Here is a 23,232-nt window from a genome sequence, read left to right as displayed (position 1 = left end):
AACCCCCCCCCCCCCCCCCCCCCCAACCCAAACACACAACTCCTCCTCATGCAACATCCCTCCCTCCCTCCCTCCCTCCTGGAGAGAAAATGGTCCCTCCATCACTTTCACTTTGGATTGAGCCGAACCAGACGCAGCTCGCTGAGTGTTGTATAATGTGATGATGAAGTCTGGGTGGCGCTCTCATGTATCTAATACGACCCTCAGCTCCCTCAGGGGTGGTGGTGGTGGTGGTAGGGGGGGGGGGGGGGGGGGGTTGCTTCTTTTGCAACCACGAAAATGAGAGACAACTGCCAAACATGTCTGAGGAAATCCGACGCTGCGTACACGGCTTGTTACAGCACCGACTGCCAAAGACATTATCTGTGATTACCTCCACTGCTCTAGAGCCATGCAGCGTTCAGCCTGGCATTCAAACTCCCTTACCCATCAGCCCTCACGTAGGTCCCCTAAGTAAAAACATAAAACATTTACGACAGTATTACTTTCACTTTTTTTTAACACCAAAACTGCAATAAAATTACAATAAAACTTTTTACAGCATTTAATCCGGCTGAATCGAGCTATTACTTTTAAAATATTGTATGATAACATTTCAAAATATAGGAAGGACATAAAACTGTTTTGAAAAATGCATTTTTAAAAGGCAAAAGGAGGCATTAAAACATAATGATATATTCTGTCCTGCGTCGGTGAAGGGTTTTATAGCTTTGGCTGAAATCACGGGCGGTCACTCCCGTCTGCGTTGCAGTCGGAGCACCTCGGGAATTTGGTGGGGAAATTTCAGTGAAGACGATGTGTTGTGAAGAAAAAGAGAAATGTGTGATGCATCTTCTCTGTTGACACCAAGTTCAACGTCAGGTCTCATTTAATGTCCTAAAATGAGATTTGTACAGTACTTACACAATCACATCTCTCGCGCTAACACTCACACGCTCTCTGTTTCTCATCCATCCACCGGCAGATAATCAAAGATTTTCTTTTTTTCTTTTTCTTTGCTTTCACACAACAAGGATTTTCATGTAACTTTTCATGCATCAGCATCTGTGGACTTGTATTTATTGATCTAATGGACTCTACTCAGGAGAAAACAAAGGCCTGCTTATTCTGGTTTTGTATATAAATCACAGTGTGCATCAGGTCTGGTTTGGAGCTGATGACAGCTCAAGGATGAGTGAAGAGGAAAAGAGCGAAGAGCCTCATCGAGTGTGGAGAGCTGATACAACACTGCCCTCTAGCTCACACTGAGGGAACGAGGGAGAGGAGAGGAGAGGAGCTCTGGCTTCGCTCTCTCTCCACTCAATGTGGTATTTATTTAACTTTGACTGACTTGAAATGTGACAGCCGATGATGAAATATGGTCTCGTAACAATATAACGCAGTGTAACCTGGCAATCACAGCCCTGCTCTGGACGTGTCACGGATCAGATGTGGCCTGAGCTACAAACCACAGACCTGCGAGAGTTAATTCTGGATAATGCATTTGTTGGACACGTGCATTACAACATAACGGACGAGCGATAAAAGGGGAAAGTCATGGACCTGTTTACCTTGCTGTCTCATTACACGTTAGAATATATGAGAAATATATTCATTAAAAAACTAGAAAAATGGATCATATGAACAAACAACTTCTGTTTTAAATTCTAATTTTTGCACATTTTATAAAATATCTGGCATCATAACCCTATCACAAAGATCTTTAAGTTTAAAATTATAATAAATCCGATGGGTACTACCTTTAGAGCTGAGTTTCAGACATACACTAATATAATCTGACAGCAGGTGGATTTGAGTCCATTATAATCCTAATCTTACTCCCTATGTTTTACAGTACATTACTCAACCCTTATCTTAATATTTTAAACAGGAAATTAGGGGTATAGTAATTATTCCACCCTCATTACTTTTCATAATCTCTAATCATAATAAACTCATCTGGTAATAACTCTTTATTTATGATCTAATCTTTTATTTTGTTATAGATTCTCTTCCATAATCTGATCTCTCTATATATCAAAATAAATAATCTATTAGGTTTCAAAGTTTATAATAAGGAACTAATCATCTTGTTTGATAGATATTTAATGTTAAAGCTACATCATATTCATTTTTACATTTAATTTCATTAAAATACACTTTTTAAAAACAATCTATTTGCTTTACTTGTATTTCTTTTAAATATACAGTACATATGGACCTGTACCTAACAAAAGAGATGACTATTAAAAGCTATTACTTGGACTATGACCTGCACCGGCGCTGAAGTCTTGACTCTTATAAAACTATAGTTATATTTCTCTAACTCAACTAAACCGATCTCTGGAAATGTCAGTTTTCCTGCAGCATCTCCCTCTGTCTGTGTCATCTGGAGCTGCCACTTCCTGCCACAGGCACCAGTGAAAACAATTTATCCAAACGCTGCAAACCTGCACTTTTATCTGTCAGAATCCACAGTAAAGCTGAAATCCTTCCACCGACAACAGGAACTTAAAAATGCACACCCACTGGGCCGAGATGGCTTCAGCATGTTCGGTGAAGCGAATCAAAAAGCCATTGTTCAGGAAAAAAAAAAGTTGGACTTTGTATAAATTTATATTGAATCAAGTTGAAACTTCGCAGCACTTTTCAGTAATAACTGACCCTTTGGCGCAAAGACGCAGAGCCGCTTTTCAGTGAACTCTTCATTTTAATGAAACAAAAAAAAAAGTTTGTAAAAGTTTGTGGGACGCTGGGGACATCGGTCCTGTCCAGTGCTTTGAGTTGTTCTTGCCAGGTAATTTTACAAGTCCCTGTGAAGACAGATCTGACAAGAGAGCGAGGGGGAGGAGAGAGCGCGGGAGAGAGATGATAGAGCGCCTTAACATGTGCCAGAGAGAATAGGAGTTCTTCTGGAGGCCAGAGCTGCGTGTTGCTGCAGCCGAGCCAGAATAAAGGCTTCGCTGTGACCTCTCCGCTCCCCGCCGGGACGCAGAGTGATGGCTGCATGTCAAAAAGAGAAGGAATGAGTAGTTAAACCTCAGACTCCTTCTTCTCCTCCTCCAGCTCCAGCTCCAACTCCTGCAGGTCAGGTGCACCGCCGAGCCTTTGGTATGCGGACTCATAGGTTGAGCCTTGATTTGTGCAGTCTTCTTGTGCTGCCAAACTCCTGTTGACATGCTCGTCCACGCCAACAGAAACATTTGAAAACGGCTTCTTTCTTTTTTTCTTTTCTCTGACCCCCCGAGAAACAGTGACCTTGCGAACGCTTCGCCAAACAAGCATTCCACGGAAAGCGGAGAGAGGAAACGCGTCGGGAGTCGGACATATATGAAAAGGGCTCTTCAGTGGATCTTCCGCACCGAGGCCGCCATGCTCTGATCGTGATTGGAAGTGGCGTGAGGTAATCGTGCGTCACCGGTCGAGAAGCTCCGCGATACGAATGGAACCTGAAGCTTGTTGGGAGGAGAACAGGACCGTCCTGCGGCGTGCAAACAGAGATGATAGATTAATAAGCCTGAATGAATTACAGCTCACAGCAAAGTGAATCACAGCAACGTCCGATTGATAAAACTGTTACATATGGTCCTGTCGCAGTAATAACCGCCCTTAACCTCTGGCCTATAAAACATGATACCTGATGATTACAAGCACTTGAAGCTGCATAATCATCTTCAAACGCTGAAGGCTCTTATTAAAGAGGCCAAACTGTGTAATACCTCGGATAAAGCTGATTCTTTAACGATGCGTCTGAGTGAAGCATTAAGGCTTGTTTGCTCTGGTTCAAAACCATACAATTTTCCATTTTGGTCGTTGGTGCTCACAAGGTAATGGTCCCAAAAGGTCCACAGTTGTAAACAAATGACATGTGTGAACCAACCGTTCTCTCATTGGTCAGAAATCTTACCCAGAAGGATGAGGAAGAGGAGGTTACCCGGGAAAAACAAGAACCATGGAAAAGAGATCTCAACGGGCCTAAAAAAAAAAAAAACTTGACCAGATCCCAGTCATTTCTATATGTTTTTGGCCTGAACCAAACCCGAATCCAGCCAAGTCCAGGGCCCGACCCAACCTGACTCATCCTATATACCGTATTTCTTTAAATAGTGGCCGGTATTCAATCAATAGCCTCATACAGTCTCATATAACGGCCGGGGGCATTGTTTGCAAGGACGAATGGAGGCCGGGTCAAACAAACTCTGCCGCCTGAAACAGAATAGAAGAATATGATCAGAAACTCTTTCAACTTGTGCGGACTGTCTGTGAAGACTGACAGGAGTGGAGCTGACCTCATCCTCTGCTTCAGAGAGGAACAGCCTTGCACCGGCAGACGGCAACTCTCGGACTGGAGACAAACCACAGCGCACACTGTGAAAATGCTCTGATTGACTTGAATGGGAGCGAAGCGCTACTACGGCGTGCACAACGGAGACAGAGACTGACAGGTCCGACAGCGCACCGAGGAGATCAGCACGTGAGGAAAATGAAGATGAACAAACGCTAATGTGTAAAAATAAACGGAGGGGTTTAGAAATAAAGGCCTCCAATAAAGGCCGGGTATCCTGGGCAGTTGTGTAAATAAAGGCTGTGGCTACTATTTGAGGAAATACGGTATTCTCAGCCCAAACCAATGGCCCATTGAGAACCATGGAACATTTAGCAGCGTGTTGCATGTTGTGTCAGTTGCTGAGTTGATTACATTCTCACTGCAAACAACCCGCTCCAGAGCTTGAATGGAGGCAAGCTGAGATGTGATCATGGCCTGTTTGTTTTATCCCGCACGACTGCTGTGTTCACATATGAACCAAACGAAGCGATCTCTGGGGTTAAACAAACGAGCCTGGTCTGAACACACCCTAAAGTTGCAGAACGTACAGTAAAAACAAAAGCTGAAAGACGCTACGACGCTGCAGAGCCGAGTCAAACTGCAGATCTGGGATGATCATCCGTCACTGTGAGTAATGTCCTTCACATCCTGCCAGTCAGCTGACCCAGCGCTGAAATAAACACTTTGATTAGTTCTCATACGAAATCCCAGGATTATGTGACAACACATTTGTTGCACTAAGATCATTAAAACACAATTCCTCTAATTAGTGAATATTATGTCTCCACTCTCCAGTCAGATTTGGATCCGCGTTAGGAATCTTTAACACGGATAAAAATAGTAATTCAACCTCGAGGCCACTGAGCTGCTCAGCAGAGAAAGCCGATCTAAATGGACTTTCCAGTGATGTGTTCTTGTGAATCAAGTCCAACTTCAGTAATACATCAACTGGCTGGTGTTTTATGCATATGCATGTATGTACGTATGAGGAGTGAGGGTTTTTTTCTCCATAAATCACCTGCAGAGGATATTTATGGAGCCTTTTTATTGTATATCAAATGTATTTATGATATGAACACAACGTAGAGAGGTCGAATGTTTGTTTTTCTGTTTCTTTATCATTTTATTCCCGTTTTCTTTTTCATTTCTGCAGCATCTCTACAGATACTACGACACCAATAGTTCAACATTTTGGCAAATTGGCCCATTGCCATAATCCCTATAGTCATAGCAGTAGGTTTGTTACCTTTAATTGTCGGTGCAAGCTATTTTTAGAACGGCGGAGCATAGCGGCGAGCTGCTCAGAGCTACGCTACGGAGGCTAATGGGATTTCTTGGTTTCCCTTATCAAACTCATCAAATACACAATCCAACAACTCCACAACGCTCTGGTGGACAAGTTGTGACCTGCACATTCACCACGCTATGAGATAATAACGGAACGTTATACGAGACAGAGTTGTTTTAGAGGTAAATACAGAGACTATTTGCTGAAAAACTGTCCCTGAAGGTAACGCACATCAGCGGTTTTGCATGAATTTCCCTCTAAAACAACTCTGTCTGGTAACGTTCTGTTATTATCTCACAGCGTGGTGAATGTGCAGGGTCACAACTTGTCCACCAGAGCGTTGTGGAGTTGTTGGATTGTGTATTTGATGAGTTTGATGAGGGAAACCAAGAAATCCCATGAGCCTCTATAGCGTAGCTCTGAGCAGCTCGCGGCTCTGCTCCGCCGTTCTAAAAACAGCTTGCACCGACAATTAAAGGTAATGAACCTACTCCTATGACTATAGCGATTATGGCAATGGACTAATTTGCCAAAATGTTGAACTATCCCTTTAATAAAAACATTGAAATTCAAGTACCTTTAATAAAAAAAAGTCATAAAAGATAACTGAACTTTGTTTCAGAAGAGAGAAACTGTCTAAATATAGTCTCAGCCGTGACCTCAGTGTGATCTCTCCAACACCCAGCATCCTCCACCGTTCTGTCATTGGGAGCAGTCGCGGCGAGGAACCGTGACTCACCAGCGGCCACCGGAGCGAGGTCACGTCACGCGATGCTCCGAGAGGACGAGGAGGAGGAGGACCCCCGTGTTTGGATTTTGCTCGTCCCTTCTCTACCTCCCCTCCACCCCACCCCACTCCTGGAGGTTGACCCAGATTACGCCACCCATGCGCTGCCTCCTCTCCCCCCACATCTGTCTCCAATCCACGGCAAACCAACCGAGACCGTGACCACTCATTATTCAAAAGACAACGAGCTGCTTTCTCGTGCTTTTACACCAAACCCCCGGTTACGTCATATTTGTTTATGCAGTTTGACAACGAGCCCCTGCCGATTAAATAAAAAAGAAACAGAAAAAGAAAAAGTAAAAAAGGCCACATTGTGAAACATTTATTGGGTTTATTTCCCAAAAATGAGCTCCCTCTTGACTTACGTTGTCCTGATTTACAAAGACTAATGGCAAGTGCAATTTTCTTAGATCACTGTCATTTGTTTTGGAGTTTGTTGTGCTGAGGGGCAACAGGGTTTTTTTTTGTTTTTTTACTGCGTCTCATGATTGTGGGTCTGTGTAATGTGCACAGGGAGGGCTGTATGGAGTCTATCCACAAGTGGGAGCTGTGAGACTGTCTACTCCACTGGATGTTCACGGCACCTAACCTGAGCCACCTTCACTCCTACCTACAGAGAAGAGGAAAAGAGCGTGTATTTTCTGCTAAAATCCAGTTTATCAATCATGTATTTCCATGCCTGACACACATAAGTAAGTGTATTTACAGAATCCACTCATGTTAAACACTCAGGAGGGAAACAAACTTGCTCCACAGGTAACTTTTTGGACCCCTGTGCAGATATAAATCCACTGTATTTCATATAGAGGGGCTTCAGTGCACACAGATGGATTGTTGTAGCTCTTGGACACAAAAGGAAGAAGGTTTGCATGGATTCACTAAAGAGGACTGCGATTGCTGTGGCCTGGTCAAGCTCTTACAGGACCGACTCCTGAGCCAAGTTGGACGTTGTGTGTTTTTGGACGTCTTTCACACACACACAGAGTCGGGGCCCAGTCTGTTTCGACACTTGTGTGAACCTCTCTGCGCTCCTTCGCTGGAGGACAGAGGTTTTTTTTTTACATCCGACTCAATAAACAGGAGTCACGGGGTGTGTTTGCACATGTGCGCAAGAGGTTGCACATGTAATCGAGGAGTGGGGAAGTGTGCGTAATGTGTGCGTCTGACAGCTTTTGTGTGTGTGTGTGCGCACATCTTGTTTGGTTAAGCATCACAGTGTTTTCTGCAGCGCTGCTGTCTCGACCCTCCTTCCCCCGCTGCTCATCACTCAACTACAGCTAACAGGGGAGAAATAAAGCCTGACTGAGACGCCCACACCCACACACACACACACTACACACACCGGTGACTGCACTTAGAGTTTTATAGAAAGTTAAGTAAGCACACACACACGAAAACAAAACAGGATGTGGTCACAGTCCATCATAAATGACAGCCCCCCCCCTCCTCGCAGCTAAATCACCTTCCTCTGCGGCATTGGATGTGAATGGGCGAAGCAGTCAGGGGAACCAAACACTCGGAAATGAAGCGGAACAACTGTTTGTCCTGCATGTGACACTTTTTTTTTTTTTTTTTTTGCAGAGTCCAAACGGAACAAATACATTAATTTCAAAGTCACGACTGAGACGACGACTTCCATTTTTTTGTCTGACATACAGTATGTCAACTTTTCATTCATATAATCTCCTCAGCTTAGCTCCAATAAACAGAGGAGGGTAAAAGTTGAGCGAGCAGCCACAGTCGAGCTTTCATGCTGCTTTTTTTTTTTTTTTAAGTAGGTGAGTCCACTTCCCTCTGCTCTACCTACTTTCCATTACTTGCTTTCAAAATAAACACACAGCACCATAGGAATGTTATCCCAAACCTACTAATTTGCCTTGATTACATTAATATTTTTTCGGTTGAAATTGCCCTTTTCCCCTTCCTATTGCCGTTGTTTATTTTCCTTTTTTTTCCCTCCTCCTCCCCCCCTCTCCCTCCTCCTCCTCCTGCTCCTCTGCATGCATTGCTTTCACTATTAGCACACAATTAAGGGTGATTAGTTGTCAAACGGATGCCCTCTATTTCCTGTGTGTGTGTGTGTGTCTGTGTGTGTGTGTGTGTGCTGAGTTGTGGTGTTTATATGGTCTGTTTATGTAATCATGCACAGAAAGAGAGGAGTCATACTGTATGTGCGGCGGCGATCATACAGAATCCACCATTGGGGTCGAGGGCTCAGGAGATGAGGTTACACAACAGTTCAGTGGTTCCCAACCTGTGGGCCGTGGTCCAGAGATGGGCCGTCACGTCACTGCCAGCGGGTCCATGCACCAACTATTTGTAAAACAGTAAGATATGGGTGAAAAGTTTGATCTAATTCCATAAAAATAAAACATTAGATATGTTTAAAAACTCTTAGCTACTATTCTTTCTCACACTAAAGCAACTTGTGAATAATATCGTGTTGCAGCCAGACCACAGCCATCACCATGACCATGGTAAAAGCTGGAGTATCAGAATGAATAGCTGTTCAGCTCTCGGAGCATTATTTGGCCCACGGGGTCAGAAGTGGGGGCCCCGACATTTTTCAGGTGTGGATGAGATGGAAAAGTTTGGGAACGGCTGCTGTAGGTATTATATGACCTGTGGCTGGACTGAGCTTGTACATGCAGTAAAACAAAGGTCATGTTCACATCAGATTTTCACCACAAACAGCTTTGAGATATATATATCAATGTTAAAGGGATAGTTCACCCAAAATTCAAATTTCACTCATTATCTACTCACCCTCATGTCGACTAAGAGCTGTGAGAATTTCCAGAGTCCTCCGTGCCTTCTCTGAGTTACAGGGGGGTCAGTATTTGCAGTATTTGTCCATATAATGGTTGTGAATGGTGCTCACTTTTCTTCGTCCAAAAAGACACACCAAAAAACATCCAAATACCTCCATGCTGCTCGTCTGTAATGTCCCTCTTGTATTGAATGAGAAATTGTTCCGAAAAAAATTAAATAAGTGTATATTTTAAGCTTGTTTGTAGCTGAAGCTCCCAGTGTCTCAGTTAACTGCTCTTCCTGTGTCAGTGCAAATCTCGCCGGCGGAACAATTTCTCATGTCGAGGCTTCAATACAAGAGAGACATTACAGACGAGCAGTATGGAGGTATTTTGATGTTTTTTGGTGTGTCTTTTTGGACGAAGAAAAGTGGTATCCATTCATAATGAATGAATTAGAATTTTGGGTGAACTATCCCTTTAATACACAGAGTCCTTATTTCAGAAATGATTTTGAGATGACGATGCACGTTGCTGTGTTCATCAGAGATCTAAGAGAAGAAGAAATGTCCTCATCTGCTGTGATTTCTACAGATCTGTGCAGTAAACTCTGACTGTAAAAGAGCACGAGTGTGTGAGTCAGGTGTAGCTCCGTGCGCCGTCCTCTGCTGACCACGTCACAGTGGATTACCTCAGATCCACGGCGGTGATGGAGGAGGAACAGAGCGCACATGGGTGTGCAGGGGGAACGAGCAGCAGAAGGTGTCTGAACATATAGTAACAGCCTCTGCCGGCTGTAAAGAAATTATGGCCTAATCGTGTTTCAGATGCTCAGATGTCAGCTTGACATGCGTCATGATTTTGCGAGGCAGTGAATCCCTTTATTGCTTTTTAAGTGAAATGAAAAGCCTCCGCTGGCCGGCGGAAGATATTAGCAGGTGTTTGTCTGTTTTGTGAATCGCTCGCAGCTGCGCCGAGTCAGAAGAACACTTCTTTACGTTTTGACTCGGATCGTAACACCGCTGCTATTCAGCATCGCTTGGAAACATGTGGTGCTCACAGCCTTGACCGATACCTTATACGCTCAAGTAGTCCTAATTTTCACGATGATTATTTATACAGATTCAGGATCGGGGCCGTTGCCGTTGGTGATACCAGACAGTCCATAACTCAGATTCAGGCTTTTAGTGTTTTCTTTTTCCTCTTATCGTAATCCCACTCAAATCCATGCTGATTTATTGTGTTTTGAATTAGACTTTTGTCTGTTATGCTTTCGCTTGGAGAAAAATGGCTGATTTTTCTTCAAAGCGCTGGCCAAAACACAAGGCCGGAGCTCATCATAAAAAATACAAAAAAAAAGCCAAATCATCAACCTTCACCTTGATCTCGACCTCGCTCAAAGACGTAAACACGAAGAGGGACAATAAAAATCAGGCATTAGTGAAGAGGCCACTCTGACTCCGGGGCTCAGGCCTGGAAAAGAAGTGAACATGATGATGACAACTCCTGCTTGTTTGTGCGAGGTTCTTCTTTTACACAGAGCTCGGAGACATGCTCGTCTTTGATGAAGGGGCTGGCATTGACGGCAGAGAGACAAAAAGAAGAAAGGAGAAGAGAAGAGGAGAAGAGAAGAAGAGGAAGAAGAGATGAAGTGTGTGGTTCTTCTGGCACGGAGCGGAGGCAGGGTGCCAACAGAAACTCAGATACACACAGCGCTGCACAACTGCGATCTGTGTGCACGAGGAAAACAGCATGAAGCGATGCACAGCGGGTCAGCGACACCTCCACGGAGAAAATCCCACAGATAAAGATCACATCCAGGTACACACACACACACACACCACACACACACAGACACACACACATGCACGTGGCTCACTGGTCTAATTGGATAACATCATGTGTTTGTTCACAGCAATGTTTCATTAAATAACACACAATGTAATATAAACAATCTAATGCACAAGCCTAAATATTTGGAAGAGTTAAAGTGGCACATTTTCAAAACTAACAGTGTTGCACAATAGGCGAAGCGGTTCCACCGGCCTTAACAATATTATGTTAAGAACGCGATTAATATCAAAAATAATGTTTGAACAATTGAGGAGGCTTTTTTAAACAAGCTCCAGATTGAAGTCAGATTTCACAGTAGGATTAAGTTTTGCTATTGAAGCGCTCATAAACAGCCCTTCCTGAGTGCGTCTGTATTTGTACAGAAAATACAATTATGGAGAGAGAAATGTGATTTTGCTGAAAAGTCTCTTCCTGACCCACTTCTGCATCATTACGGTCGGGTTTTTATAACTTCACTGCAGCACACGTTAGACTGGATGTTGTTTGTAAAAATCCATAATGAACATGAACACTGGACTAATATGGAAGTTAATCGGTGCCAAACGGATGCACGTCATCCAGAAACCTTGGCCAACAGAACATTAATAATAAAACACAAACTTATGTCAAAATGAGCATTCTTTAAAAATGATTAGATTTCCCAGAAGTGTGGCCTCTCTATCTGTGCATGTGTTTGTATATACAACTGTATAAAACCATGCCCCTGATGTCATCAAGTTCATCTGCAGAGTCAGGGAAGCACTAAGTGTTAAGTTTTACAATATGTCTGAAGCTTTACGTTCAACTCAACATGCAGAGTTTTGCAACTCAGTGTGGCAAATCAATTTCTAGCTTGATTGTCAGGACCAGTCGAGTCCATTGGAAACCCACGGGCTCTTCAGTGAGATCCTCTTGGTCCTGCAGGGCTAAAAGGGGAATTATCTATTTTCACTGTCATTCCATCCAAACTAGGCCTGCACGATATCTTCGAAATGTCCGACGCACGACACTGTTCAATATAGTGATGATGATATGACTTGTGATAAATAAGCAAATATTCAGATGTGCATATTAACCATACAGTCCCTATGTCTTTCTAAAAGACGTCTGTATAAGCTGCAGTACATACACCGGGCCTGTAGGGGCACTGTAACACTGCCACATAAATACACCAAGTACAGAGGAAAAGAAAGAGGAGCGTAGAAAGCTTGCACTCAAATATGCCGATCGATGCTGCGTGGACGCATTTCAGGCACCGCATCTGAATCAAATCTAATCAAATAAACGTTATTTGTCCCGCAAACGAAATTTGTCTTGGGCAAGTAAGCGCAGGAAGAAACAGCTGCCTTGTTCATACATACACAACAGAATAACAGTATCAATGACATGTATACCCCCCAAAAAAAGAAAGAAAGAAAGTGCGGTGAGTGCAATAAATAGGTTGAAATACAGAGTTTGAAGGACCCGACGGAAGTCCAACTATGTCATGTCATGTCATGTCATGTTAATATATCGCATTTCAGGCGACCTTTTAAGATGTGTTCATTGCGCATGTTGACATCGCAATGACGATTAAAATTAGATTACTCAGTCGGCTCTAATCCAAAGGTAACAAAATGTCAGAACATCTGACTGGCTTCAAACATCTTCTGTAATAAAACAGATAAAAAGCAAAAGATCTTATCACATGTTGCTCTGTGGCCTTGACTTCTACCAGTAACAGCAACATTCACACCCCCTTCTATTCATGCAGTGGTTTCATGCTGTGCGAAGATGAGACACTGAACGGGGTTTGAACTCTGCTTTCATTCTTCTCCTTAAGTATTTCTGGAACTCTCCATGTTTTACGACCGACTTCAACACCTTCCAGTATAAATCGTCTGAAAACGTCCTTAAAAAAAAAAAAAAAAAAAGAAGAAGTGATTATCACATCTCCACCCTCTCTCCGACGGGCCGGCCACGTTCAACTGTGGCTGCTCCGAAGAGCTATAAACAATCCCTGTGATGTGTTCAGACATCACGTCATGCAAACTACTTCTTTTATAGCTTAACCCAGCCCTGGTCCTACAACACTGTGTCCTATTTCCACCTGCTACCCCAACAACCAATAGGAGTCAGTAGAGCAGTGTGGCGGCATACTGTAGATCCCTCACCGGCTTCCCAACCGCAGACTAATTGTGTTTGCTGGTCGGCATGACCTCGCCGGAAGAGCCGCGACATCAGATACTGCTCTGACAAAAAAGTGCTTTACTGGGTCTGAGGTCATGCTAACATGAGCCCCTGCTGATTGAGGTATGCTAATTATGAAATATGCCGATCCAGCAATGATTATCTCTTTGTGCGGCGGGAGTCTTAAAGACAGGGCTTGTGTCTGTTTAGCTGGTCTGCGTGTGCTGTGCGTGTGGAGCCGCATTCAAAGAAACCCTACAGGGGATTTAGCCTATTCAGCTAAATCGTGGCACCCTTATCTCTCCCATTTCGTTATCTCCAACATGGTAATTGCTCACTTCCAATCACGCTTGTTTTCCTCTGATAGCACAGGACTTGTCCTTCTGAGTCCGAGCAGCGAGTTGAGTTTGCTCCCCGACTTCCCCTTTCCGAGCTAAGAGGCTGCCTGCCCCACCTCCACGCTGACACACAGGAAATACCCAAAGGAATACGTGAACACGCATCGGGCGGAGGCAGATAGACACACGCCCGTACGCCCTCATGCTCATGCCAAGATCATTGACTCCTATTGAAGCCATTATACAGGACACAGTTTGTCCCAGCTGGCCTGCAGAGTGCTCATTAAAGTCTGTGCTGTATGAGAAATATATTGAACCCTTCACAGTATCAGCAGGAGGCTTTTGCTACATTAGCCTTCTTACATAAAAAGCATCATTACTGAGGCTGTAATCCGGTCGTTTTCAATCGTCCAATGTCATCTTCGGTTACAGCCTAACGCTGATGCAAACTAATGGGACTTGTGTTCCTGAGACGCACATTTGATGCTCTAATTCAGGGTTGTCAGTGCTTTTGGAACCGGAGTCGGTGTATATTTTTCTCCGTGGCTCTTTGACAGCGTCTTAAAAGGAATTCCTTATCTGCAAAAATAGAAACTTGTTCTTGGCTTGCGCATGAGTGCATAACATTGTTTGCTTACCGCGACCTTGTTACTGAAAACACGGCGTATACACACACTCTTCTGTGAAGCATCAGCCAACATGTCAGTGTTTCATTTCCCCCCCCTCTCTCTCTCTCCCAGGAACACACAGTCAGCCCGAGCCCGAGCCCTGCAAGTCCTTGGTGGCCCACGTAGCGCCACATGTTGTGTCGTGGTTAACCGAGGGGCCGACCACTTTAAAGGAGCCCAAATTGATGCAAACCATCTTGAACTAATTCTCTGGTCGAGGATGAGAGAAGCGGGATAACCTGGTGGATTGATTGCTCCGCCGCAAATATGATCTGTGTAACCTGGACTGGTTTACACGGCGGTAGACCGCGCTGACCAGATGCCACTTGAGTATCTGTTGGTATCTGTTGGAAGTGGTCGGCTTCTGGCAGCGCCGGAGCAGACTCGACGGCGAAGGCCAAGCAAACACATTTGAGGAGCTAGAAATTTGACACAAACCAAGCGGTACGATTACGTCTACGATTACACGGAGAAGACAAGTGTTTAGCAGTGACTTGGGATTAAGAATGTATTACAGTTACTACTGGCTGCTGGTTTTCCAGTACAGAAGCGTATTGCATTTACTTGAGTAACTTATTTTTTTGGTTTGTTTTTTTTTGAATAATTTTTTCTGTTTTCTGTTTTTTTTCTGAAGCTCCCACCTGCAAGTAAACGTTTAACCGCTGCAGTCAAGCCTCCACTTCATCCTGGATTTACTGTATTACATCTTACTGTAGATCCATGAGATACATCCATGGATATGCTCCACAAAAAATACAATCGAGCTATCACAGGCATTGTAGATTTTCAAAGGAAAACCCCACTCATTTTTCTTATTTTCACAGTTTTCCCATTAAATTCAGATTTATATACAGTAGAAAGGAAACTACCTGTTATTAGACAACACCACCTCAGAGAGTGTCACTCTGTAGCCCCTTTATTTTGAAATCAGTCCTTATGTTAGGCCTACTTCGTGGGAGCTTCTCACAGGATTTTAAAATCTCAATAGCTAAGTCAGAAAAAATTACCCTGAAAAACAGGAGGAAAAACAATACCACGAAACACAGCAGGAAGAAAATTACCACAGAAAATAATTAGTCAGAAAAACAGGGGGAAATAATAGTCAGAAAAACAGAAAAAAAAATTCAATAAAACAAACTAAAAAGTAAATTACTCAGAAAAACAGAAATAATTACCCTGAAAAACAAATCAAAAAATAAATTACTCAGAAAAACAGAAATAATTACCCTGAAAAACAAACCAAAAAATAAATGATTCAGAATTTTTTTTTTTTTTTAATTATCAATCATTCATTATATGAATGCGATACGCTTTCATATTCCAGTAAAGCTAATCAAAATAAATGACTATTTTTTAATATTAAATGAGCTGCTTGAAGCTACAAACCTACAGAAAACTACAGCTTTCCATGGCTTTTTAGCCTCCTTCAGCTCTTTGTTTTGGTTTTCCAGTCTATGACCTCTAGTCTCATTAGCCTCATAAAGCAGCAATTTCCTTGTAAACCACCTGCCCAGCACCGATCAGCAGACACACAGACAGCTGGCGACAAACTGAAGCTAAATAGCAGGATGACACAATGAGAAGTGTTTTTGAAGACCTTGGGCCACCAACAAACCAAATTTTAAGGTCCATCGAATTTGCTAAAGATGATACCACTATACTCCCTACTGGCATGTCTTTCTCCTGCTTGGCCTTGGCTCTTCAGCTCAGTATCAGTTGCATGGATTTTTATTCATTTATTTATTTATTTATTTTTTTGGTCATGACACGTAATAATAAGTGAGAAGGTGGCGGCAGTGGCGATGGAGATGGGAGTTTGGCTTCGCTGCTGGAACAGTTGAGTTCACAGAGAACGGTGCCTGAGTGTGATTAGCTGAGTTGCAGTGGTTGCTTCGCCAGCTTCACTAAAGCCAGTTCTCATCTGTCAATGTGTGCGTGTGTGTGTGTGGAGGAGAGAGAGTGAAAGAAAAAAAAAAAAAACATAAGACCAGAAACTAGAATTACCGCCTCGTGGTTGTGCGCCTCCCGCCAAACGGTCAAGTTGCATTTAACATCCATGCCTGTCTTGACTCATGTAATATATGTAGTGAAGACTTCGGGGGGGATTTAATAAAATGTATTAAGTGTAGTTTTTGGCGAAATGGAGACAAAAAACAGAGTCAAATTCCTTGTATGTGTTCACATAGTTGGCCAAGAAAGCCAACTCTGATAGAAGACTTGTAGCCATGACAGTAAACAATGCTTCAGATCTGGATCCACACACGATCATCACAGCTTCAAGGACGACACCAAAGACCACCGTGACCAAGTCCACGTCCGCAATTTTTCCAAGGATGGTTGACCATTGGGCTTCAATAACGCTGTGAGACGAGTCCTCAGCGTTGGTATGTCTGAGTGACTGCCACTTGTAACCCAAGTGATGTGTGGCCCCGGCACCATGGTTTCAGAGCTACACCCAAAAACAAACAAACAAAGCAGTTTTTGGGGCAGCACGTGTGAGAGTGAAACCATGGTACACACACACACACACACACACACGCCTACTTCTACTTCTGCCTAATGGCACGTCAGTTCTCGAGGATGGATTTCCCCCCCTTAACCCTCCTGTTGTCCTCCTGGGTCAAGGAAGAAAGGAAGGAAGGACAAAGGGAAAGATGGGAGGAAAGAAGGAAGGGAAAAAGGAAGGAAAAATAGAAGGAGGGAGGGAACAGATTGGGTCAATTGAGTCAAAAAGGAAGGAAGAAGTAAGGACGAAGGGAAGGAAGGGAGGGAAAAAATAAGGAAAGAAAGATGGAGGTATATAGGGAACAGATCAGGTCAATTGGATCAAGAGGAAGAAGAAGTAAGGACGAAGGGAGGGAAGGAAAGAAGGAAGGGAAAAGGATTGTGGAAAGAAGGAAGGGAGAAAGGAAGGAAGGAAGGAAGGAAGGAAGGAAGGAAGGAAGGACAAATGGAAAGATGGGAGGAAAGAAGGAAGGGAAAAAGGAAGGAAAAATAGAAGGAGGGAGGAAACAGATTGGTCAATTGAGTCAAAAAGGAAGGAAGAAGTAAGGATGAAGGGAAGGAAGGAAGGGAGGGAAAAGGATGGAAAGAAAGATGGAGGGAGGGAGGGAACAGATTCGTTCAAGGAAGGAAGAAGAAGGGAGGTAAGAAGGAAGGGAAAAGGGAAGGAAAGAAAGATGGAGGTATATAGGGAACAGATCAGGTCAATTGGATCAAGAGGAAGAAGAAGTAAGGACGAAGGGAAGGAAGGAAGGAAGGAAAGAAGGAAGAGAAAAGGATTGTGGAAAGAAGAAAGGGAGAAAGGAAGGAAAGAAGGAAGGATGGAGGAAGGAAACAGACTGGGTCAATTTGACCCAGAAGGACAACTTAAGGTAACAATGACAACACAGGGCTTATATTATGGAAATCTTGTGGCGTCTCATAGTTTGTTGGGAATCTCATGGAAACCAGTCGGTCACATTCCTGACGCTCCACATCATGAGCTGCTGCCTGCTGGACTGGCTGCAACGGCAACGCACAGCACAGCACAACACAACACAGCAGCATCTGTCCCGTCTTGGAAACCCGCAGGTACAAAGAAAAGACGCTGAGGGTGGAGTGTGTTGTCACGACGACGCTTCACGAGGGTGTGTATTGTAATTGATACCAGAGCTGTGTTTGTGTTTTCACTTTGATCAAATCTCTTTGTAATCAACTTATCTTCTGTGTCAAGTGGATGTGTATATCGTTTGTGTACTGGCACCTGCATTCAGTACACAAGTAAATTCACTCCAGCAGTGTATACTGTAGGCTTATTGGTTTTCTTTCTTTTTTTTCTCTCTTCTTCCTTGTTTGTGTCTTTATTTATACCGGGGTGGGGCACGAGGTCTCTTCATCCTGTCCAGATTCCTGTCAGCTAAGGTTTCGGTCGGGGTTTAGCTCATATGGAAAGCTGATTCCAGAGCTTTGCTTCATCTCACATGGTTTCAATCACCTTGTTCCAGCAGACCTTGCAGGTTCTGAGTCCGACCGACCGACCTTCGCTCCAGGAATCCCCAACCTGGACCAGGCCGAGGAGTGAGGAAGCGAGAAGTGAGGAAGGAAGGAAAGGAAGCAAAGAAGGGAGGAAGACCATGAAAATGAGTTCCCTGATCCCATCTTTTCATCTCGTCTAGCTTCATCCTCCTCCCTTCCTTGGTTTCATCCTTTTCTCATGTCCCATCTCCTCTCCTTGTTTCATTCATTCAGCTTCACTCATCTTCTGTCATGTCTTCCACTTTCATTTCCTTTCGTCTCGTATCCCCTCCTTCGCTTTCATATCCTCTCATCTTATCTCGTCTCCTCATTTCCTTGTCCCCTTCTTCTTCTTGCATCTTGCATCTTATCATTTCAATTTGCATCTTCCTCTCTTTAGATTCCTCCCTCTTTTATTTCATCCTTTCCTCTCCTGTTGCATCTCGTTTTATTTCCTTCTCCACATCTTCTACCTTCATCTCGTCTTTTCACAGTGATGCCGGACACTTGTTATTAGACTGTCCTCGTCAGACTTCAACATCCTTAACTATCTCCTTTCTCTCGTCTCCTCTCCTTTTGTCTTTTCTTGCCTCCTTTCACCTCCTCTTTTCAGGTTTCATTCTGCGTCATCTTTTTCAGGTTACAATGACATACTCAAATATTTGCTTTCACCCTTTCACTATTGCACAGCCACTCGGATATTCTCATGCGTTCTTATCCAACCTGCATTGTTGAGAGTGGACAAACTCACAGTATATAGACGGGAAAAGGGGCAGGAAGAGAAGAGAGACGCCGGCTCTCGTATGTTTTCTTTTGTGTCTTTCCTAAAGTAGCAGCTAGAAGAGGAAGTGGGCTTCTGCTGGTGACAGAATTAAACAAGAGGGTCTTGTCATCTGGGTGTCAGCGCAGCAGCAGGAATCCATGGAGGCAGAGTGTGTTCACATGGATCCTGTGGAGACGAGGGGCGACCCGGCCGGGGGTCACCTCAGGTCAGCGCCATGCACTGCAGGAGGATGTGACTCTGCAGTCTGCCGATGCGGGCCTACACATCCCATCTGTCAGTGCAGCGATACGTCCTCGGTGGCGGGACTGAGCTCCGTGCAGCGGTGCAGGTATGAGGCTCGTTTCCTGATGCCTCTCCCTTCTGGTTTTGTTTTCATTCTCGCTGGGGTCGGAAGTGTTATTTGGGTTAGTATTCAGAGTGCTGGTTTATAAACATGACTTCTGTTTAATGGGAACTGCAAGTCTGGCAGACACATTTTTGCCCCCTCTCTAGTTTTTTTTTTTTTCAGCCTAATTCACTGTGAATGAGAACAATAACATGTCATCAGATGTACAGCGAACAGTCGGAGGAGATAAACAGCGTACCACGACTGCCTGCGCTGCTTTGTTTTTCAAAAAAAAAAAAAAAGATCTTGGCATTTAGTTCATCTTTGTCATTTGGCTTTCAGTTTGAGAATATGATCTAATCACACTTGGGAGAAGCAGCTCTGCATAAAATAAATAATAAATCACATAAACTGCAGTCATTCTTTCCAGGTGTTAAAAATTTGGTTTTAATAAATTTGGCCCTCAAGACAAAGAACCAAATCAGTTCATTTCAGAAGGATCACTCCAGTTTATTACCAGTTTGGATCTTACTTTCACAGATTTGGCCCGTTGTGTGCATCATGACATGGTACTCAAGTTATTTGCTGACGTTTGGGAATTAGGCAGTGTCGCAAAATAATTAAAAAAATGGCGTCCGATAGGGACAAGCAAACCAGTATGATACAGTACCAGTATGATAATGTTTAAAAACAAGCCTGTAGGTTAGTCCAGATTATATGGATTGCATTTGACCTGTGGGGCTTGCCGTAGTTCTGCAGACTGCAGTTTATAGCTTAGTTTAGAGGAAACCAAACATCTTTTTTCATCTATGAACAAAAATGTAATCATATAAATTTATGGTTATTGGAGAACTCATTTAGGTCGTCTAACACCAGAGTCAAACTTTTTCTTCTTCAGAGCAGCTGTTTTCTCAATTTTATTATGTTTACAGAATTTATATCTTCATAAAGACTGTATTCAATATAATACTATATAATTCACTTACCTAACTTGTGAGGAAAAGACTTCCACAGCGGTTACGAAATACATGTTTTAAAAAAAAAACAAAAAGCTGTGTTTTACTGTCTGCATGGGCCAGACAGGTCACTTGGCCACTTGGATAAAGATCTGCAGTGGAGCTGCATTCTACAACAAACAAGTGCCCCGATAAATGACAGGACGGGGGGGAGTTTACCCAAGGCGGTAGACATAAACACAGCAACCCTCATGGATGGAGGGAGGTAATTTAGATACACCACCGCCATTAGCCCAATTAGGGTTCAGTGCCTATGAATCCACAGGGCTTTCCCTGTTCACCAGAGAGGGTAAAGGGGAAAAGTACACGGCAATTACGTGTGTTCAACAAAAAATGGCAACAGAGGAGGAAATGAGAGAGGAAGCCAAGGTGAAGCGAAGTCTGAGCGGCGGAGCTTCTCCTCGGCCGTCTGTCTGTTAAGTCGGCCATCGAGGTAGGGTTGCATCGCGGGGAAAATGGCCGGGGGGCTTTGGTGGAGCGTGCTGGCATTTTCTGACACTGATCCTCAACTGACTTAACAAAGATAAGACATCTGGTCGACTCCCTCCCAGGCAAACTTTATCCACGTTCAGTCTTTTGACAGGGGGATGGCTGCTGTACAGCTTCATACGCCTCGATATGGAGGGTTAAGTTTGCACAGACTCAGTCTCTCTTTGTTGTGTTTAATACCAGATATTCTAGATGTTTTATAATCTTTCTGTCGGGGCACTTTGAGCGAGCCGATACCGAGCAGCTCGGAGCGTTAGTCACACCTCTAACATTTCTGGATAGAAATGATTCCAGATAACGTCAGATGACACCCGGTCCTCTGCTGGGTTTTTTTAATAATCAGTTGTGTTACAGTAAACAACGACTGGGTGAAACCGGCCTCTGCGTTCAAGATGTGGCTGTGAACCAGAAAGTCCTCGGGCTGCTTTGGCGTCTGATGGAGTTGATCCTTGAAGGAGCCAGCCTCTATTTAAGCACCGAGCCCCAGCCCCGAATCCGCCATGACTCGAGTCGACGCACCCACACAATTGGAACAATTGCGATGCGGGGGGGAAGTGAGGGAAGTGGGATCTCAGAGGTCATGCCATCACGCAGCAAGAGTCAATTTCCTCTAAGCTCACCACTCAGTTGGATAGATTATATCAAAGAGCAAAGAGAGTAATAGCGGTATTTGTCAAAGTGGAGTGGAGCCCGGCAGAAGTGCAAGAGAGCAACAGTTTGAAATAATTTTGATAAATAACATCCAGGCCAGAGGTGAAAATTTGGGATAAATTCAGGACCAAACATGCTGAATCACTCAGTATGATGATGCTTATGGTGTATGTCATGTGTGTAATTACAGCACCGAGGTGTAATATAAATGTTTAGCAGGAAAGTGACATCGTATTAATCCATCTGCGTAAAACAAAGCTGACACTCAGGTTGAACTTCAAGGAGCCTCTTCTTCCTCCTCCTCCTCTCTGTGAAGATGCTTATCCCCTGGCCTCATTATGTGAGCAGCAAAAAAAAAAAAAAAAAAGGCCGTGGCCCTGTTCTTTGTATCACATTTTCGGGGGGTTGTTATGGTTTGCAGATGTCACCCTGCATAGCATTTGGAGAGAGTCATTCCCTGGTGCTGTCAAGGCAGCGTCCCTCCTCTGCTCCCCTGTCTTCCCTCCTGGGTGCAGCGTCAGGGAGGGAGGGAGGGAGGGAGGGGCCGGTCCTGCATGGGAAACCCCACCGGGTGGAGACCAACATGGACTCAGGGTGGGGTAAAACATTAAAGGGATAGTTCACCCAAAATTGAAATTTCACTCACTATCTACTCACCCTCATGTCAACTAAGGGCTGGGAGAAGTTTCAGAGTCCTCCGTGGCTTCTCTGAGTTACAGGGGGTCTCGGCGTAGCAGTGCATGTCCATGTAACAGTTGCAAATGGATATCAACTGTCTTTGTAACAAAAAGACACACCAAAAAACATCCAAATACCTCCATGCTGCTCGTATGTAATGTCCGTCTTGTATTCAAGCCCCGGAATGCAAGATTGTCCCGAAAAAAATTTAATAAGTCTATTTTTCAAGCTTGTTTGTAGCGGAATCTCCTCTTCCTGGTTCGTCAAATTTGGACGAACCGGGAAGAGAAGCTTCGAGAAGCTTCCGCTACAAAACAAGCTTGAAATATAGACTTATTTAATTTTTTTTTTAACAATTTCTCATGTTGGGGCTTCAATACAAGAGGGACATTACAGACGAGCAGTATGGAGGTATTTGGATGTTTTTTGGTGTGTCTTTTTGGACGAAGAAAAGTGAGCACCATTCACAACCATTATATGGACAAATACTGCTGCGCGGACTGCCCCATAACTCAGAGAAGGCACGGAGGACTCTGAAACTTCTCCCAGCCCTTAGTCGACATGAGGGTGAGTAGATAATGAGTGAAATTTCGATTTTGGGTGAACTATCCCTTTAAAAAACTGCACAAACACACACACAAGGTCTGTAAATTGTTGCATATGTAAAAAAAAACATGACGACATCCAGTTGTTGCACACACACACACACACGCACGTGATCCTCTCCCTCTCCGTCACAGAGGATGTTGCGGTCTGCAGCTGCGTTAGCGCGTTGCGGTGGTGACGATGCGAACGTCCAGCTGAATAATAATAATGCAAATCTGAGGGAACGGTCTCCGTCCTGTCAGCCCAAATCAACCACAACCTCACACCCAGCGGAGGCCCTCGTGTCCCCACCCACACCTTCTCCCTCTTCACTGTCACATTTTCTGAATTTTAGTTTGAGAGGGGGAAAAAAAGTCGCTCCACTGTGGTTTTAAGGAAATAAATAAAAAATGAAGGGAGGGGTGAGAAAAAGACATTGCATCTCCATGTAAATATTTCCTGTGAGCTCCCGTATGGCTTTTATTTTGTCTATTTATTCATATTTTTTGTGTGTGTGGCTGCTTTATTGGACACTCATCTTCCAGCGATGACTCTAAATGAAGATATAT

The 23,232-nt window shown here is 43.9% G+C and overlaps 1 protein-coding gene across 1 annotated transcript in view; it reads right to left on the bottom strand.

The window, feature by feature from the left end:
* meox1 (mesenchyme homeobox 1) overlaps positions 1–23,232 on the bottom strand; it is a 138,101-nt gene that overhangs the window by 24,091 nt on the left and 90,778 nt on the right. The gene's annotated exons all lie outside the window — the stretch shown is intronic.

This window comes from Trachurus trachurus (assembly GCF_905171665.1).
Source record: "Trachurus trachurus genome assembly, chromosome: 19".
In the NCBI taxonomy this organism is placed as follows: Eukaryota; Metazoa; Chordata; class Actinopteri; order Carangiformes; family Carangidae; genus Trachurus; species Trachurus trachurus.
This window is presented reverse-complemented; position numbering and strand designations above follow the sequence as displayed.